Source organism: Rattus norvegicus, chromosome 20, assembly GCF_021556685.1.
Source record: "Rattus norvegicus strain SHRSP/BbbUtx chromosome 20, alternate assembly SHRSP_T2T, whole genome shotgun sequence".
NCBI lineage: Eukaryota > Metazoa > Chordata > Mammalia > Rodentia > Muridae > Rattus > Rattus norvegicus.
The window spans coordinates 27,016,463-27,036,734 of NC_141553.1; the positions used below are offsets into that span (position 1 = coordinate 27,016,463).

General features: G+C 40.7%; 1 pseudogene; it reads left to right on the top strand.

Annotated features, from left to right (window-relative positions):
- LOC147998611 (amine sulfotransferase-like) overlaps positions 1–3,741 on the top strand; it is a 75,977-nt pseudogene extending 72,236 nt beyond the window's left edge.
- Positions 3,742–20,272: the final 16,531 nt, after the last annotated feature.

Sequence of the window (20,272 nt, forward strand, 5' to 3'; positions counted from 1 at the left end):
AAATAGCTCTAAAAAAAAGTGTGTATTGCATTTGAATACTATAGACAGTGGAATTGTACATAGCTCAGCCATAAAAGTCTTCTCAAGGCTGAGATGTGGCTCAATGAGCAAATATATCTTGGCCTTGTAAGCATGAAGACCTGAGTTGGAATCACTTAAACACCTGTAGACTGATGTGGTAATGTATTTCTGTAATTTTGACATCCCTATGGTGAGGTGGCAGAGACAGACAGGATAATCTCCAGAATTTTATGAGTCAGGCAGACCACATCCTCAAAAAACAAACAAAAATCCCTATCTTAACCAAGGTTGAAGGCAATTGTACTCTACAGGACTTTACACTTACAAAGGTATTCTACATGTGCATGACTGAAATCACATATGAATGTGTATATGCACAAATATCTTTATCTCCTCTCTCCTTCTCCCTCCCCCTCCCTCCCCCCCCTCTCTCTCTCTCTCACACACACACACACACACACACACACACACACACACACACACCAGATCAAAAATAACTAGGCAATGAGGCTCTAAACAAATAAAAAGGTAAAAGATGTAAATACTACTCACCCTGATGTGATTTTACCACAGAGAGTTCATATTGGTTTTATAAGATTATACACATTAACATTTACAAAGAGCATCTATCTGCAAATGTGGTTTAAAATCCTACAATAAAAGACTTTCCGTGGAACATAGACTACAGAGAAGCTACAGGATTAATCACTGAGTAAACATTATCCAAAAAGCAGAATAGAAAAACTACACAATTAAAAAAAGAAGTCAGAGCCCTTAATTTTTACCTTTTTGAATTTTATATCCAAATATAAATAAAAATCAAATTAAAACTACAGTGGTACATTAACATACATGGAATATTTTTAAGGCACATATTTCTTTAAGATTGAGTTTATTACTATAGATATTTATTACTTAAATCTACCTCAGGATTTACAGCAGGATTGTTATATATTTTGCCATGTACCGTTTGGGCACAGCAGATCCTCAGCTTGACCTCAGTTCTGAGGTCAGTGGAATAACACAGAAAATATCCAAACAAGAAAGAGAGCACCATGCTTTGAGTACAATATTCACAAATTAGACTATGTCAAAATGCCATCCTCACTTACCAGCTTTCATATTACTTAGTACCAAAAGCTCTTAATGACAAAAAGACTAAAGTATGTCAGAGAGCTCAGCTGCTTTTTATAGACATAAAATACATTAATAATTGAATAATATAATTTTTCAGTATTTGTGCTATGATGGTGCATCTGAACATTTTTGAATATGTCTCCTGAGTATTCTTCCCCAAGTCTTCACAGAATCCACATCTAGGAATGGAATTACAGAGCCACAAGTACCAGAGTACTGGACTTAAGGAGGTGGTGCTGTTTCTAAAGAAAGTGGAGAATCCGTAATTGCTAAAATCAGCAAAGGATGAATTCTTATTTTTCTTCTGGGATTTTGATATATCAGACTTAAGTAGCAGTTCTTGAATGGTGTCTCACACAGGATTTAATTTGCATATCTGTTCTCAATAACGTGATTAAAGATGTTTGATACTTATTCACAATGATTCTGTGAAAGGTATCTACCATGGGTCCATTTTCTCATAATAATGATTTTAGCATACTACTGATGTTAATTCTGTCACTTCTAGATACTAAAGTGCTTATATTTGTGGACTTTCTCATGATTTATAATTTTGTGATTTAATTTGATTAGTAACATTTTTACTTTTAGTATCATCAAACATTTTTAGTTTTTAACAATATGATTTCACACTTTTATTTTTATTCATTAAAATAAAAATTGCATTTAAAGCTATTTTGCCAATATTCTTTCTCATCCCCAAATCCTTCCAAAGTCCCTACCTATCTCTATCCACCAACTTTGAAATTATTTTACAAAAAATTAAAATAAAAAGTAAAATGGCAAAAACTTAATACAAGACCTAATTTAAGAATCTCCCTGGTTTCAAGACCATATATAGATATAGCTATAGATATAAATATACATATAGATATAGATATATCTTCTGATACAGGTAATACACTTGTTATTATTCATAGTGTTATGAGAATTTTCTTTTTAAATTCTCTGTTTAGAGTTGATCATATCCAGTGCTACCCTGATTGTATATCAAATATCTCAGCAAACTCAATGAATGTCATTTGCAATAATAAGGAAAATGTGTTTACTATATTTATCAACTTTACAAATAACAATTTCAAGAAGGTTAACCTGTGTTCCTGTGCATGAATGAAAATACTATGTAAATGAAAGTATTCATTCACTTATTATAGCCTCAAACATCAAGTTGATAAACAACTAAACTTTCATAACTATTACCTGCATGAAGATAAATATTTCTGTGGATAATGAACTATTACATGGTTGTTTAATACCCTTTTTTCTGCATATTCTTTATATTCACAGAAATCCCAAACACACTTTGATCTCGTTGTTTCCTTTTTCAAATTGGGTTGATTTCTTCTAACCTACAGATACCATAGACCATTATCTAGAGAAATCCCTTGATAGAAAAGGTAATTTTTAATCCCTCTCATTTATTTATAAAGTACAGATGACCTTTAAGCTGTCTCAATTTAGGGAACACATATCCAAAAGAAGGTGGGAGTAAGAGGATGCATATAAAAAGCAACAATAATTCTGAAGCAACTTAACATGATGAACACCAGATTTTCTGCCATTGTCAGAACAGTTTGAAGGTTATCAAACTTACAATTTAGGTATTTTGGCAAGAACACAGATATTTACAAACATTTATGTATTTTTTTCTTCCATCCAGTGGCATATGAAGAGTCATATAGCAAACTTGTGCTCTGAATGGGATACACTTGTTGGGAAGCTGAAAATGTTTTTATTCCACAATAGAGAATTGATTAATGAAAAAGGCATAAGGAGTGTGGAATCATGATCTCACATATGGCTATTATTATATTCAGGTTCTGTTTCATTGTAGTCAGGAAACACTGCCATTCAGAGACCCTATAGGGTATGAGAAATGGAGACAGTTTCCTTCAGATAGGAGAGAAAGTAACTTCCCCTAAATGTAGCTTTAAATTTAGACCCTTGAACTTCTTCATTAAAATATTTTCAATTGATTTGTTTCATTTTGTTTTGTTTTATTATGAGTGTTTTGCCTGCAGGTCTGAGTTTACATCATATATGTGCATTGAATACAGAGGTCAAAAGAGTGCATCGGATTCCCTGGAACTAGAGCTATACCTGGGTTCTGAATTGCCTTGTGAATACAGAGAAGCACACTCAGGCCCTCTGCAAGAGCAGCCATTGCCTTAACAATTATCAGTGTGTCCAGAAACAAACCCTTGAAATTTTCAATATAGGTCTTGCTGTGGCCATAAATAAGTTAGTATTACCTTGTGTGTTTCTTATACCCAAATAACTCTTTCAAAACAGTTATGAAGATATCAGATTGTTGAGGTTTTGTTTTTATTTCTGAATAATTAAATCAGAAACAAAAATTAATTGAGTTTTCTGTTTATTAAATATAGTGCCTTGACATTGGTTAATACTCAGTAACTTTCCCTTCATTTCTAGCAAGCTGTTAGTTTGACCACATCAGAGGCTGATATGAACACAGTCATGATTTCAATATAATGTTCCTAGCTATGAAGCTATGAAGAAGGTAAGATGAGAATGGTGTTTTGAAGATTTCTCATCTCCCAGGTATCCTCATACCTCACAGTTCCTGACATCCAGCACTTCCTTTACTGGCAGGTCTACCCCATGGCTCTTCTCCTTATTGTTGTCTCTTGTGATTCCTTTTTATTTAGCCCCCTGATCAATAAAGATAATCTTATGTATCTAAAGTATATTTGCTTTTCAAGAAATTATCCTTCGATTATTAGAGTCAGTGTGGTACTTTCATCTATGAAAACAGCATGCATTGGTCTTATCCAATCACGCTCTTACACCCTCACTCCCCCCCCACCCCCATACAGGATTCTTCCCAGTTCCTAGCAATCAGAGTTCAACCTTTCCCCAATTTGTCTTAGTCGGGGTTTCTACCCCTGCACACACATCATGACCAAGAAGCAAGTTGGGGAGAAGAGGGTTTATTCAGCTTACACCTCCACATTGTTGTTCAGGAAGGAAGTCAGCAGGACTGGAACTCAAGCAGGTCAAGGAGCAGGAGCTGATGCAGGGGCCATGGAGGCATGTTATTTATTGGCTTGCTTAGGTACTACCTGTCCCAAGGAAGCCCAGAATACATTTCAAACAGCAAGTTATGCAAAGGTCCAGGAGTCAGGCTCCACCCTGCTCACTGTACAACAGAGATCCTCAGCCCTGAGGCCTGGCTACAGGCAGGTTCCCCAGCTCCGTGACTTCTCTGGGGTGAGCCCCTCAAAACCTGCCCTTTACCAGATTCTAGATGGTTCTGGTATCTTAGCCTCAGACCAGGACAACCGAAAACAGCTTACTCCATCCTCCCTCATGTGACAAGAAGCCCTGGGGTTCCCCTCTGCCCACTCCAGCACTGCCCAGAGGGGAGGGACTGCCAAGTTCCAGTACCCCTGGCACAGGGGTTGGGGTTGGGCCCGCCTCGCACCCCTTTCACAGCAAATGGGCAGACCCGCAGCCATTGCCTTTTCATGTGCTTTCTGAAATTCAGTTGAGAAGTTTGGAGCTTCATAGGACCAGGAGGAGGAGCTCTGGGGAAGAAGAGAAACTCGAGGAGGATTCACTCTGAGGTGGAGGGGGAGCTGTGAGGATCTGAAGAGGATGGCACACTCTGAGAAGGAGGGTGTCTTATCAAGATCCTTCCTCAGTGGAACCTGACCACCCTTTAATTTAAGGGGTTCTGCAAATTGGCTCAAGTCTGGAAACTGATTCAATAGCCGAGATTGCCTTTTGTTGTGATCCAATGTAGCCGTTCTTTTATTTGTTTGAGAATTTTTCTGTGTTGTTGTAAAAATATAAAAATAAAAAAAGGATATCGTCTCTTATCCTGCTAGGTTCAGCACCTCAGTGCCCCAAAATACCTGCTAGATATCTTGGTAGAAACATATCCCAACTCCGCGGCTGCCCAGTGTCTCCAGCCACAGCACACTTTCCTACACTCAAACCGTCACATAAAAGAACACACAACACAATAACCTTTGACCCAACTGGTAAGATATAATTGCCCACTTAAACATACAAAGCCCGGTACCACCCATCCCTTAAGAACATTAATAACAGCCTGTAAATACACAGAGCGGATCTTAACGTCAGCTTCCATTGTCCTGCTATGGCTTCTCTCCTTCTACCCCCTGTCTTCTTTCCATTCCAATCTCCTCCTCTTCCTTCAAACTTCTCTCCCGCCCATCCTTCCTTCTCCTCCAATGACAGGCTTCCTTCTATCCTGTACCTGCCCCTCACCTGTATTTTATAATTCAATGGGGAGAAGTTTCTGGTGAAGTCACCTGATTCCTGAGTACTCGACTAGGCAGCTGTCCTTGGGCAGTGGAATTAGCATCAAAATATAGATAACTCCAAGGCAAACCACAGATCAAATGGATAAATAGTAGACTTCCCGTCTATTTCATGCCTGGAAACAACACAACTCATTAGCCAGTACCCAAGGTCCAAACAAGTCATGCCATTATAAATTTCATCTCTCCTGTGCTGGCCATTATGGGCTATGTCATTATAAACATTTTGTCTATGCTGTCCATTATAATAACTATGATTACTTTATCTCTGGCGATTCAATGCTGCCACCTGGCCCTTGTCAACTCGGGGCCCAATTAAACCCATTGCATTTAATTAATCTAATTGAACAGCAGCATCTCCAACCCTAAGGTCTGGCACAAGGAAAAGGGTAAGAACAAAACCCTTCAAATGTGCTGGTGCCCATCTCACCAGTTTGCGTCTTATAGGATTTGTGAAGGGCATACCTTCTGGGCCCTCCCATTGTGGAGAATTAGGTTTTATGTATCCACTCTAGCATTGCAATTTCCCTGAGCCTTAAAATCTCTTCACCAAAACTAAGCCAAGGGCTATCAGGCATCTCCAACTCCTTTTCAGTAGGCCATTGTTTGATAAACACTTTATTCAAACTTCTGACACCATTTTTAACTGTGCAAGCTTCCATATTAAACCTATAATCCCCACTCAGAGGGCTCATGTCAATAAACTCAGCCTGATCTAGTTTTATGTTCCTTCCACCATTATCCCACACCCTTAAAATCCATTCCCACACATACTCCCCAAACTTCTGCTTGAATGAATTAACAAACTCACTAAGCTCCTTAGTAATGTAGCACATTTCCTCATGAACTATATTTTCTACCTCCCCTCTAGGGGCCTGTTTTGCCCTAAGTCTGGTTATGGGTCTAGAGGAAACTATTGGTGGGCCTTGAGAAGCATCAACATTGTCTTGTCTGGCATTTTCTTCATAGAAAGTCACTGTTGGTTTATCAGACTCTCAAGGATTAATTTCCTCATGTGAAAGAGGCTTTATTTCAAGGGTTGGGGCTGAGGGTACTACTTCCTCAGGTGAAGTTAAACCACCGAGAATCTGAAGATTCAAAATTCTCAGCTTCAATAGGGTCCTCCACACATCCCCATCCCAAGTTATAGGATCCCATTCTTTGCCAACTAATGTCCTTACTTTAACTGCTGGTGAAAGATCCCCATTTGATATTAGTGCAGCCATTTCTTAAGAATGAGAATCTTTTAAGTTGGTCCTTGCTTAGCCCCTAGACATTAGACAATAGACCAGAAAGTACAGAAAACACATTCCCACCCACTCTCTAGGAAGCTGCCCAACCATAAAAACAGATGGTATAGATTGTATTTACTACAGGGCAATTACAAGGTAGGAAACATCTCCGGGAAGCTGATTGACCACTAGATTGTGCTGCAGAACGAAAAACATTTGTCAAGTTAGATGTCCTTGGTACTGACATAGCTGTGCTACATAGTTATAGCCTTGTCCTGGGAACTCCAAGAGAGAAACATCTGCCAAGTCAGATATCCTTGGTCCTTGTCCTGGGAACCCAGTACAGGAAAACATATATCAAGTCAGATGTTCTTGGTACTGAAATAGCTACATTGATATGGTTGCAGCCTTGTCCTGGGAACTCCAGGACGGAAAACATCTGCCTAGTCAGATATCCTTGGCACTGGAATAACTGAGCTAATGAAGCTGTGTGACTATATAAACTGTACATTTCTGCTGTTCGAGGCTCTTCATATCCCTCCTCTGTGAGGACAGTGTCAAGCCCCAATGTATTGGTATCCCAAAGTAAACCTCTTGCTTTTGCATCAAGATGTGAGTTCCGCGTGTTTGTGGGGTGGTGGGTATCCTCAGAATTGGATCGAGAGTCTCCTCAATCTGAGGGTATTTCACTGACACCCTCTGTGGCTGAGACTTGAATTTTCGCTGTAGTTCAGCCAACCTTATAATGAAGACTTCAGTTTGATTTTCTGCAACTCGAGCTCTATAGCTGCTGAAGAGAAGATTCTCTTCAAGGATGTGATATTTATTTCTCTGTATCGTCTGGTTTCACTTAATCTGGGATTTTAGCATTCATTTATTTCCAACAATAGGTTTATAACCTTTTTTGAATCTTAAGAATACTCTATTTTGTGTGTGTATCACACCCTTATTCTTTTCAATATTAATGAACATCTAGGGTCATTCCATTTCTTAACTATAGAGAAGAGCACAATAACATTGGAATCCAATAAGGGTTTGGAATGGTGACTCTGTTTTCATTGTCTATATAACCAGCAATGGGGTTGCTGGATCACATGGTAGGCCCATCTTTTAACTGTATAATATCTACAACATTTTCCATGCTGAACGCACTTAATGTGCACAATGTCTAATCTGCTATGTCATCTTCACTACCTGGTTTTTTTTTTACTTGTATGCTGCTGATTGAAACCAGGGTCTAATAATATGTCATACAAATATTCTCCTAACCTACATTCTCAGCCAGAATCTAGACTTTTGGATTCTTTTTAATTATGTCTTTTATCTCCTTCAATATAATATCCAGAATATCTCTGAGAGCAAATTATTTTCCCTTTCCTGTGATACTATATACCTTATTCTTGGTCAAGTTATTTTCTCCATTGTAGTCTTATGATAAAACATCAATAACATAACATATACCTTCTCATCATTTTAAATGAGGACTTCTGGGTACCTTGTCTTGCAACTACACCACCATCCATATCACAAAGTGTCCTTTTCTGGCCATTTATCCATTGCACTGCATTGCCTCATTCCTTCATCTCAATGTCTTTGAAGTGCTATTTCCCTCTATTGATTTTCCACCATGTGTCACTTCAAAGGAAATCAGTTTTGGTTGCTATTTTATTTTCTACTTGCTTTTTTTTTATTATTATTATTAACTTGAGTATTTCTTATATACATTTCGAGTGTTATTCCCTTTCCCAGTTTCCGGGCAAACATCCCCCTCCCCCCTCCCCTTTCTTATCGGTGTTCCCCTCCCCACCCTCCCCTCATTGTCCCCCTCCCCCCAACAGTCTAGTTCACTGGGGGTTCAGTCTTAGCAGGACCCAGGGCTTCCCCTTCCACTGGTGCTCTTACTAGGATATTCATTGCTACCTATGAGGTCAGAGTCCAGGGTCAGTCCATGTATAGTCTTTAGGTAGTGGCTTAGTCCCTGGAAGCTCTGGTTGCTTGGCATTGTTGTACATATGGGGTCTCGAGCCCCTTCAAGCTCTTCCAGTTCTTTCTCTGATTCCTTCAACGGGGGTCCTATTCTCAGTTCAGTGGTTTGCTGCTGGTATTCGCCTCTGTATTTGCTGTATTCTGGCTGTGTCTCTCAGGAGCGATCTACATCCGGCTCCTGTCGGTCTGCACTTCTTTGCTTCATCCATCTTGTCTAATTGGATGGCTGTATATGCATGGGCCACATGTGGGGCAGACTCTGAATGGGTGTTCCTTCAGTCTCTGTTTTAATCTTTGCCTCTCTCTTCCCTGCCAAGGGTATTCTTGTTCCCCTTTTAAAGAAGGAGTGAACCATTCACATTTTGATCATCTGTCTTGAGTTTCATTTGTTCTAGGCATTTAGGGTAATTCAAGCATTTGAGCTAATAGCCACTTATCAGTGAGTGCATACCATGTATGTCTTTCTGTGTTTGGGTTAGCTCACTCAGGATGATATTTTCCAGTTCCAGCCATTTGCCTACGAATTTCATAAAGTCGTTGTTTTTGATAGCTGAGTAATATTCCATTGTGTAGATGTACCACATTTTCTGTATCCATTCCTCTGTTGAAGGGCATCTGGGTTCTTTCCAGCTTCTGGCTATTATAAATAAGGCTGCAATGAACATAGTGGAGCACGTGTCTTTTTTATATGTTGGGGCATCTTTTGGGTATATGCCCAAGAGAGGTATAGCTGGATCCTCAGGCAGTTCAATGTCCAATTTTCTGAGGATCCTCCAGACTGATTTCCAGAATGGTTGTACCAGTCTGCAATCCCACCAACAATGGAGGAGTGTTCCTCTTTCTCCACATCCTCGCCAGCATCTGTTGTCCCCTGAGTTTTTGATCTTAGCCATTCTCACTGGTGTGAGGTGAAATCTCAGTGTTGTTTTGATTTGCATTTCCCTTATGACTAAAGATGTTGAACATTTCTTTAGGTGTTTCTCCGCCATTCGGCATTCCTCAGCTGTGAATTCTTTGTTTAGCTCTGAGCCCCATTTTTTAATAGGGTTATTTGTTTCCCTGTGGTCTAACTTCTTGAGTTCTTTGTATATTTTGGATATAAGGCCTCTATCTGTTGTAGGATTGGTAAAGATCTTTTCCCAATCTGTTGGTTGCCGTTTTGTCCTAACCACAGTGTCCTTTGCCTTACAGAAGCTTTGCAGTTTTATGAGATCCCATTTGTCAATTCTTGATCTTAGAGCGTAAGCCATTGGTGTTTTGTTCAGGAAATTTTTTCCAGTGCCCATGTGTTCCAGATGCTTCCCTAGTTTTTCTTCTATTAGTTTGAGTGTGTCTGGTTTGATGTGGAGGTCCTTGATCCACTTGGACTTAAGCTTTGTACAGGGTGATAAGCATGGATCGATCTGCATTCTTCTACATGTTGACCTCCAGTTGAACCAGCACCATTTGCTGAAAATGCTATCTTTTTTCCATTGGATGGTTTTGGCTCCTTTGTCAAAAATCAAGTGACCATATGTGTGTGGGTTCATTTCTGGGTCTTCAATTCTATTCCATTGGTCTATCTGTCTGTCTCTGTACCAATACCATGCAGTTCTTATCACTATTGCTCTGTAATACTGCTTGAGTTCAGGGATAGTGATTCCCCCTGAAGTCCTTTCATTGTTGAGGATAGCTTTAGCTATCCTGGGTTTTTTGTTATTCCAGATGAATTTGCAAATTGTTCTGTCTAACTCTTTGAAGAATTGGATTGGTATTTTGATGGGGATTGCATTGAATCTGTAGATTGCTTTTGGTAAAATGGCCATTTTTACTATATTAATCCTGCCAATCCATGAGCATGGGAGATCTTTCCATCTTCTGAAGTCTTCTTCAATTTCCTTCTTCAGTGTCTTGAAGTTCTTATTGTACAGATCTTTTACTTGCTTTGTTAAAGTCACTCCGAGGTACTTTATATTATTTGGGTCTATTATGAAGGGTGTTGTTTCCCTAATTTCTTTCTCGGCTTGTTTCTCTTTTGTATAGAGGAAGGCAACTGATTTATTTGAGTTAATTTTATACCCAGCCACTTTGCTGAAGTTGTTTATCAGCTTTAGTAGTTCTCCGGTGGAACTTTTGGGATCACTTAAATATACTATAATATCATCTGCAAATAGTGATATTTTGACTTCTTCTTTTCCGATCTGTATCCCCTTGACCTCCTTTTGTTGTCTGATTGCTCTGGCTAGAACTTCAAGAACTATATTGAATAAGTAGGGAGAGAGTGGGCAGCCTTGTCTAGTCCCTGATTTTAGTGGGATTGCTTCAAGTTTCTCTCCATTTAGTTTAATGTTAGCAACTGGTTTGCTGTATATGGCTTTTACCATGTTCAGGTATGGGCCTTGAATTCCTATTCTTTCCAGGACTTTTATCATGAAGGGGTGTTGAATTTTGTCAAATGCTTTCTCAGCATCTAATGAAATGATCATGTGGTTTTGTTCTTTCAGTTTGTTTATATAATGGATCACGTTGATGGTTTTCCGTATATTAAACCATCCCTGCATGCCTGGGATGAAGCCTACTTGATCATGGTGGATGATTATTTTGATGTGCTCTTGGATTCGGTTTGCCAGAATTTTGTTGAGTATTTTTGCGTCGATATTCATAAGGGAAATTGGTCTGAAGTTCTCTTTCTTTGTTGTGTCTTTGTGTGGTTTAGGTATAAGAATAATTGTGGCTTCGTAGAAGGTATTCGGTAGTGATCCATCTGTTTCAATTTTGTGGAATAGTTTGGATAATATTGGTATGAGGTCTTCTATGAAGGTTTGATAGAATTCTGCACTAAACCCGTCTGGACCTGGGCTCTTTTTGGTTGGGAGACCTTTAATGACTGCTTCTATTTCCTTAGGAGTTATGGGGTTGTTTAACTGGTTTATCTGTTCCTGATTTAACTTCGGTACCTGGTATCTGTCTAGGAAATTGTCCATTTCCTGAAGATTTTCAAGTTTTGTTGAATATAGGTTTTTGTAGTAAGATCTGATGATTTTTTGAATTTCCTCTGAATCTGTTGTTATGTCTCCCTTTTCATTTCTGATTTTGTTAATTTGGACGCACTCTCTGTGTCCTCTCGTTAGTCTGGCTAAGGGTTTATCTATCTTGTTGATTTTCTCAAAGAACCAACTTTTGGTTCTGTTGATTCTTTCTATGGTCCTTTTTGTTTCTACTTGGTTGATTTCAGCTCTGAGTTTGATTATTTCCTGCCTTCTACTCCTCCTGGGTGTATTTGCTTCTTTTTGTTCTAGATCTTTTAGGTGTGCTGTCAAGCTGCTGACATATGCTCTTTCCTGTTTCTTTCTGCAGGCACTCAGCGCTATGAGTTTTCCTCTTAGCACAGCTTTCATTGTGTCCCATAAGTTTGGGTATGTTGTACCTTCATTTTCATTAAATTCTAAAAAGTTTTTAATTTCTTTCTTTATTTCTTCCTTGACCAGGTTATCACTGAGTAGAGCATTGTTCAATTTCCAAGTATATGTGGACATTCTTCCTTGATTGTTATTGAAGACCAGTTTTAGGCCGTGGTGGTCCGATAGCATGCATGGGATTATTTCTATCTTTCTGTACCTGTTGAGGCCCGTTTTTTGACCAATTATATGGTCAATTTTGGAGAAAGTACCATGAGGAGCTGAGAAGAAGGTATATCCTTTTGCTTTAGGATAGAATGTTCTATAAATATCCGTTAGGTCCATTTGGCTCATGACTTCTCTTAGTCTGTCTACATCTCTGTTTAATTTCTGTTTCCATGATCTGTCCATTGATGAGAGTGGGGTGTTGAAATCTCCCACTATTATTGTGTGAGGTCCAATGTGTGTTTTGAGCTTTAGTAAGGTTTCTTTTACATATGTAGGTGCCCTTGTATTTGGGGCATAGATATTTAGGATTGAGAGTTCATCTTGGTGGATTTTTCCTTTGATGAATATGTAGTGTCCTTCCTTATCTTTCTTGATGACTTTTAGTTGAAAATTGATTTTATTTGATATTAGAATGGCTACTCCAGCTTGCTTCTTCTGACCATTTGCTTGGAAAGTTGTTTTCCAGCCTTTCACTCTGAGGTAGTGTCTGTCTTTGTCTCTGAGGTGTTTTTCCTGTAGGCAGCAGAATGCAGGGTCCTCGTTGCGTATCCAGTTTGTTAATCTATTTCTTTTTATTGGGGAGTTGAGGCCATTGATGTTGAGAGATATTAAGGAATAGTGGTTATTGCTTCCCGTTATATTCATATTTGGATGTGAGGTTATGTTTGTGGGCTTTCATTCTCTTTGTTTTGTTGCCAAGACGATTAGTTTCTTGCTTCTTCTAGGGTATAGCTTGCCTCCTTATGTTGGGCTTTACCATTTATTATCCTTTGTAGTGCTGGATTTGTAGAAAGATATTGTGTAAATTTGGTTTTGTCATGGAATATCTTGGTTTCTCCATCTATGTTAATTGAGAGTTTTGCAGGATACAGTAACCTGGGCTGGCATTTGTGTTCTCTTAGGGTCTGTATGACATCAGTCCAGGATCTTCTGGCCTTCATAGTTTCTGGCGAGAAGTCTGGTGTGATTCTGATAGGTCTGCCTTTATATGTTACTTGACCTTTTTCCCTTACTGCTTTTAATATTCTTTCTTTATTTTGTGCATTTGGTGTTTTGACTATTATGTGACGGGAGGTGTTTCTTTTCTGGTCCAATCTATTTGGAGTTCTGTAGGCATCTTGTATGCCTATGGGTATCTCTTTTTTTAGGTTAGGGAAGTTTTCTTCTATGATTTTGTTGAAGATATTTACTGGTCCTTTGAGCTGGGAGTCTTCACTCTCTTCTATACCTATTATCCTTAGGTTTGATCTTCTCATTGAGTCCTGGATTTCCTGTATGTTTTGGACCAGTAGCTTTTTCCGCTTTACATTATCTTTGACAGTTGAGTCAATGATTTCTATGGAATCTTCTGCTCCCGAGATTCTCTCTTCCATCTCTTGAATTCTGTTGGTGAGGCTTGTATCTACAGTTCCTTGTCTCTTCTTTTGGTTTTCTATATCCAGGGTTGTTTCCATGTGTTCTTTCTTGATTGCTTCTATTTCCATTTTTAATTCCTTCAACTGTTTGATTGTGTTTTCCTGGAATTCTTTCAGGGATTTTTGCGATTCCTCTCTGTAGGCTTCTACTTGTTTATTAATGTTTTCCTGTGTTTCCCTAAGTGTGTTCATGTCTTTCTTGAAGTCCTCCAGCATCATGATCAGATATGATTTTGAAACTAGATCTTGCTTTTCTGGTGTGTTTGGATATTCCATGTTTGTTTTGGTGGGAGAATTGGGCTCCGATGATGGCATGTAGTCTTGGTTTCTGTTGCTTGGGTTCCTGCGCTTGCCTCTCGCCATCAGATTATCTCTAGTGTTACTTTGTTCTGCTATTTCTGACAGTGGCTAGACTGTCCTATAAGCCTGTGTGTCAGGAGTGCTGTAGACCTGTTTTCCTCTCTTTCAGTCAGTTATGGGGACAGAGTGTTCTGCTTTCGGGCGTGTAGTTTTTCCTCTCTACAGGTCTTCAGCTGTTCCTGTGGGCCTGTGTCTTGAGTTCACCAGGCAGCTTTCTTGCAGCAGACAAGTTGGTCTTACCTGTGGTCCCGAGGCTCAAGTTTGCTCGCGGGGTGCTGCCCAAGGGCTCTCTGCGGCGGCAGCAACCAGGAAGACCTGTGCCGCCCCTTCCGGGAGCTTCAGTGCACCAGGGTTCCAGATGGCCTTTGGTGTTTTCCTCTGGCGTCCGAGATGTATGTACAGAGAGCAGTCTCTTCTGCCTCTCTGAAGGTTCAGCTCTCCCTCCCACGGGATTTGGGTGCAGAGAACTGTTTATCCGGTCTGTTTCCCTCAGGTTCCGGCGGTGTCTCAGGCAGGGGTCCTGCCGCTCCTGGGCCCTCCCCCACGGGAGCCCAGAGGCCTTATACAGTTTCCTCTTGGGCCAGGGATGTGGGCAGGGGTGGGCAGTGTTGGTGGTCTCTTCCACTCTGCAGCCTCAGGAGTGCCCACCTGATCAGGCGGTTAGGTGTTTTTCCCACAGGGTCTGGGAGCAGAGAGCTGCTGCGGGCCCAGGATCCGCGGGCGTGGGACCTCCGGCAAACACAGGACGTGCCTGGTCCTAGATGAACTCTGCCTCTGTGTGTCCCGATCTCACCAGGCAGCTCTCTTGCAGCAGACAAGTTGGTCTTACCTGTGGTCCCGAGGCTCAAGTTTGCTCGCGGGGTGCTGCCCAAGGGCTCTCTCCACTTCAAGCTCTACTTGCTTTTTAAGGTAACATACAAAACATATTTGTTCATTCACTATTTACACCATTATATAATGTTTACTTTTCTTCTTTCTTTTTTTAAAATTTTCTTTATTTCCCTCCCAAACACTACCCCCATCCCAGTCACCCCTCACAGAGTCCCTCCATCCATCCCCCATCCCTTTCTCCCCTGAGAGTGTCCCCTGTTGGGCCCCACTACCCAGGCACATCAAATCTATGCAGGATTAGGCATATCCTCCCACACTACAGCCAGACAAGACAGCCCTGTTGGGGAACAGATTAAATTAAAGTGAGGCTCCAGCTTAATGAAAAGCCCGACTACAGTTGTGGAGAAACTCACTTGGAGACTGAGCTGCATGTCTGCTACAAATATACTCAAAAAATTGACTGTATATAAAGTTACCTCAAAAAAGTCAGAAGCCCTCCATTATACAAATGTTAAACAGGCTAAGAAAGGAATTAGGAAATCAATACCCTTCAAAATGGCCACAAATAATATAAAATATTTTGGTGTAAGTCAAGCAATTGAAAGTTGTATATGACAAGGACTACAAGTCCCTGAAGAAAGAAATTGAAGAAGATATTGGAAAGATCTCTCATGCTCATTGATTGGTAGGATTAACATCGTGAAAATGGCCACCACTATTTCACAATGAAAAAATCTACAAATTCAATTCAATTCCCATTAAAATTCCAACAAAATCTTTTACAGAACTTGAAAGAGCAATTCTTAACTTCCGTGAGAACCCTGTCAGAAATAGCAAGTCACCACCCTGCCTATGGGAAGGACAGATAAGGAAATGGCCTAAACAGGGAACCACTCTGTCTAGGGTGAGGACAGAGAAGGAAGTGACTTGGAAAAAAGACAATGCCAGGAAATACCACAAATTCCACAAGATGCACAGGGCAGGGCCAAATGTAGGAGACAACCTTCCCATTCAAGTTGACCAATAGTTTTAAATGTTGTTCAGGGTAACCAGGCGAAGTTGTCCAACTCAGGTGACCTCTGAATTCCCCGCCAAAATGTTTATAAAAAGTGTGTTCTTTGTGAGCTCGGGGTCTCCTCTTGCCTATGTACTGGAGGACCCCAATGTACGTTGGAACAATAAACCTCTTGCGGATTGCAGCGATCCCGGTGTCTGTGACCTTATTGAGTGGGGATCTTCCGACGGACTCTTACACTTCATATGGAAAACAAAAAACAAAAAAACAAACCCAAATCAAAACAAAACAAAAACAAACAAACAAACAATAGCAGCAAAGGATAGCTAAAACTGTTCTGAACAATAAAAGAACTTCTGGAGAAATTACCACCCCCAATCTCAAGCTGTACTACAGTGCAATGGTGATAAAAATAAATATAATAATAATAATAATAATAATAATAATAATAATAATAACCCTGCATGGTAATAGGAACAAACAGGTTGTTCAATAGAATTGAAATGAAGACCCTGAAATAAACCCACACATTTTGTCTGTTGAATTTTGACAAAGAAGCCAAAACCACACAATAGAAAAAAAAGACATCTTCAAAAAATGGTGCTGGTCTAACCAGAAGTCTGCATGTAGAAGAATGCAAATAGATCCTCATTTATCACCCTGCACAAAATTCAAAGCCAAGTGCATTGAGGATAAAACCAGATGCATTAAATCTCATAGAAGATAAGGTGGGAAATAGCTTTGAATGTATTGGTACAGGAGACAATTTCACGAACAGAACAGGAACACTCAGGCGTTAAGATCAACAATTGATCATGGTGAAAGACCCCCGGAGAGGACCTTTCCCTCAGGAGGAGTCCCAAGCGCCCAGTGACTGAGCCGAGTCCACTCGGATGCAATCAGCAAGAGGGTTTATTGGAAAACACAGGTACCTGCGGGCACACAGTCTCTTCGGAGGACTTGCGCGCCCAGCAGCTCCAGCATGGGGCTTTTATAGGGATTGGGGAAGCAGAAGCGGGCGTACAGAAGCAGATGCATAGTTACAGGGATTGGTGGATTCAAACGAGGCACATAGACATGTTCACATATGATTGGCTATTTCACATGATGAGGTAATAAGGTATAGCTACACACATTGGCAGGTTTGGGGCGTCCTGGATGTCGGGGGCTGGGGGCTTATCTCTTCCTGCCAGGTGGCCTGTGAGTCAGTTCCGGTACTCCTGGTCTGTTCTGCATTCCTTTCCTTTTATGGTCTGTTAGTTCTAGCGGCAGGGCGGGGCTGCCTGGGCTTGCTTTTCACAGTGTTTAGTCCTGAGTCTGAATTTAAAACTTATTCTTTTAACTTCATATTTTTAAACCTCAAATCTGTATAATTTTCCTTTCAATGGGACATCATGAAACTGAAAAGGTTCTTTAAGGCAAAGGACAATACCAATGGGACAAAATGGCAGCCTACAAATTAGCAATATTTATAAACCATTAAGAGTTTATAATTTATCTTTCTTAATTTGTACTTTGGTTGAATTTTCTGTAAATCTATATTATATCCTCGATAATTGATAGAATCTCATCTTTGTAATTTCTCAGGAGCAATTTGTAATCCCCATGAAGGCAGCAGGCAAAGTTCCTGACAGGACACAAGGGGCAGGGCCAGACCTGCTTTCCCTGAGGCAAAGGAGAGCAAAGGTGTGGGGGGGAAGGGGGGCAGACGTCAGAACTAAGCAAAGCTAGAGCCCAGCCCTGAGCAGATTCCTGAGAAGGGCTTGACCTTTTCAAAGAACTTGTCCCCGGAAGACTGTTGCCTCCTCGGCTAAGGAGAATATCTTACAGTTTAATGATTCACCTTATGTCCTTGGGCACTTCCCAGTACTCCCCCTGCCCTAAGCTTCAGTTCCTGCTTCAATTCCTGCTTCAGAGCTTTAAATGCTGAACATTCCTCTCAATAAACAGACCTTGACTAGGACACTGCTTGGTCTCGCTCCTCTTTCTCACCCATTCCTCCTCAGGTTCGGATCCCCCTCGGTTCCTGTAAATTACGAAGCTCCTGCGGGCAGGGGCACAGAGGTAAGGAGGAAATAGTGCTTTCTGCTTACTGTGATTTAGACAAAAATATCCCAGTAAATAGGGACAGGCGGTGAAGACAGACCCATGGATGAGAAAATAGGAGCTAGAGAGCAGTTTATCCAGGCCCAGCCTGGCATTTTCAACAGAGAGAAAGAAACTGTCTCATGAAGAGAGAGGAAAATCTCACCCACGGGAAAAAGTCCTAGAAGGAGGGCCCATGAAAAGCTCTATCCTTAAAAACAGCACAGGGGTAGCTCAAGAATTCTCTCCTGGGACCATGCAGACTCTGACCAGTGGGGATAAGGGGCTTACCAGTTCTCCAAAGTTTAGTTAGAGTGTTGGATCTCCATGTAGCAGTAGAGGGATGCAAACCTGCAGAGTTTCTAAATCTCAGTCATGGCACCATATGATGTATTTATATAAAGGGCGAGAAATATGTTCTATGGAAGTGTGGTGAGGTATGGGGAAAGGGGGTGACTCTGCAGGCCCATGATGAGGCATCTCTTTCTCTGAGGGACCAGCCACACAACAGTATAGTATAAGAATAGAGTTTATTCAGGGAATGGGTAGAGGAGTTTAGAGGGTAGTAGGGGCAGAGATGGGGGAGGGGCAGAGTAGAAGAGTAGCGGCTGGCCAAGAGCATATGGAGAGAAGGGGGAGAGAAGGGACAACGGGAGAAGAAGGGAAGAGCAAGAGAACAAGAGAGAGCAGGGAGCAAGAGAGTGAGGAAGGGGCAAGCAGCCCCTTTTATAGTGTCAGGCATACATGGCTGTGGCCAGGTAACTGAAGGTGGAGCTTAGACAGAATGCTAACACCCAGGAAATACCAATGCCTTTAGCCTTATGCCATTGTTCTATGGCCCTAGCTTCCTCTTTCCATCCTGTTTGCCAATGTAAATGAGGACCAGCTTCTAATACTGCTTTTGTCAAAGTGGAAACTCTTGGGAGATACTTTTCTTCTGCATTGTCCATGAATTTAATATCTGTTTCACATAGGATTGTTAAGACCTAAGGAACTGTTATCTGTCAAGCCTTCTATTAAAAGGAAACTTTCTTGTATGTTACTGCTGTTTATAGAAAACTTTCTCATGCCCAAGTTGATTATATATTCTGTGCCCTTAGAACCCAATTATGGTAGGAGTTAGTAGGAATACTTAGTATAATTACCAACCATAAATTTGGATGCAAACCAAACACCCAGCAGAACTTCCTGTATCTCTATATAAGCCTTGCCCTGAGATGGACCCCAACATAAGAGAGACACCTATCCCAATGTAACAAATTATTTAGAATAAGACTTCCATTTTGAGTAGTGGTTGAGTAATATCTCTGATACCTGACATCCTAGAAAGAGACAGGCATGTCTAGTTGGCCAGTTAAGACATGAATGTTAGACAAGGCAAGTCCCATCCTGGTATACAAGTTAAGATATGAACATTAGACAAAGCAAATCCCCTAAATCAGTTGGATACCCCAACCAATGGAAACAGGATAAATGTACAACAAAGTCATGTTCCTAAGGAAATACCCTATCCCTAAATCATGACTGCTTGAATAACTTCACACAGATGTTTGTGGATTTTACTCACTAAAAATTTGTAGGATCTTCAGTCAATGTCATAGTTCAGATCCCAAATCTGGACGATGATCCTGGTCAATTGGCCCTGGGGCATATGCTTAATAAACTATCCCTGTCTACCTGGGATCTGTGTTTGTGTAGTTTGTGAGGCAATTCCTGTACCCCAATAGGGTGAATGCATACATTATGATACAATCACTTTCTTCAATTAGTGGCTGAGCCTAAATGACACCTAAGTTTCTGCATTTTCACCAGTTTGAGGTTTCTGTATTGAAAAAAAAGAAACTCCTCTGGAAAGGGTGGAGAGCTGCATTCATCTGTGGGTAAATTAGCTTCATTTTCATTTGTGTATTGTGTAATACTTTGACCTAAGTTCTGAGTGACTGGTCCTCCATGCTTCCTGTGATGGTTTGCATATGCTTGGCCCAGGGAGTGGCACTATTAGAAGGTGTGGCCTTGTTGGAGGAAGTGTGTCACTGTGGGGCTGGGCTTGGAGACCCTCCTGAGGATGCTCAGTCTGTTCCTGGCTTCCTTCGGGTGAAGATGTAGAACTCAGCTCCTCTTGCACCATACCTGCCTGGATGTTTTGATGCTGCCATGCTCCTGCCTTGATGATAATGGACTGAACCTCTGAACCTGTAAGGCAGCCCCAATGAAATGTTGTCCTTTATTATAAAACTTAAATTGGTCATGGTGTCTGTTCACAGCAATAAAATCC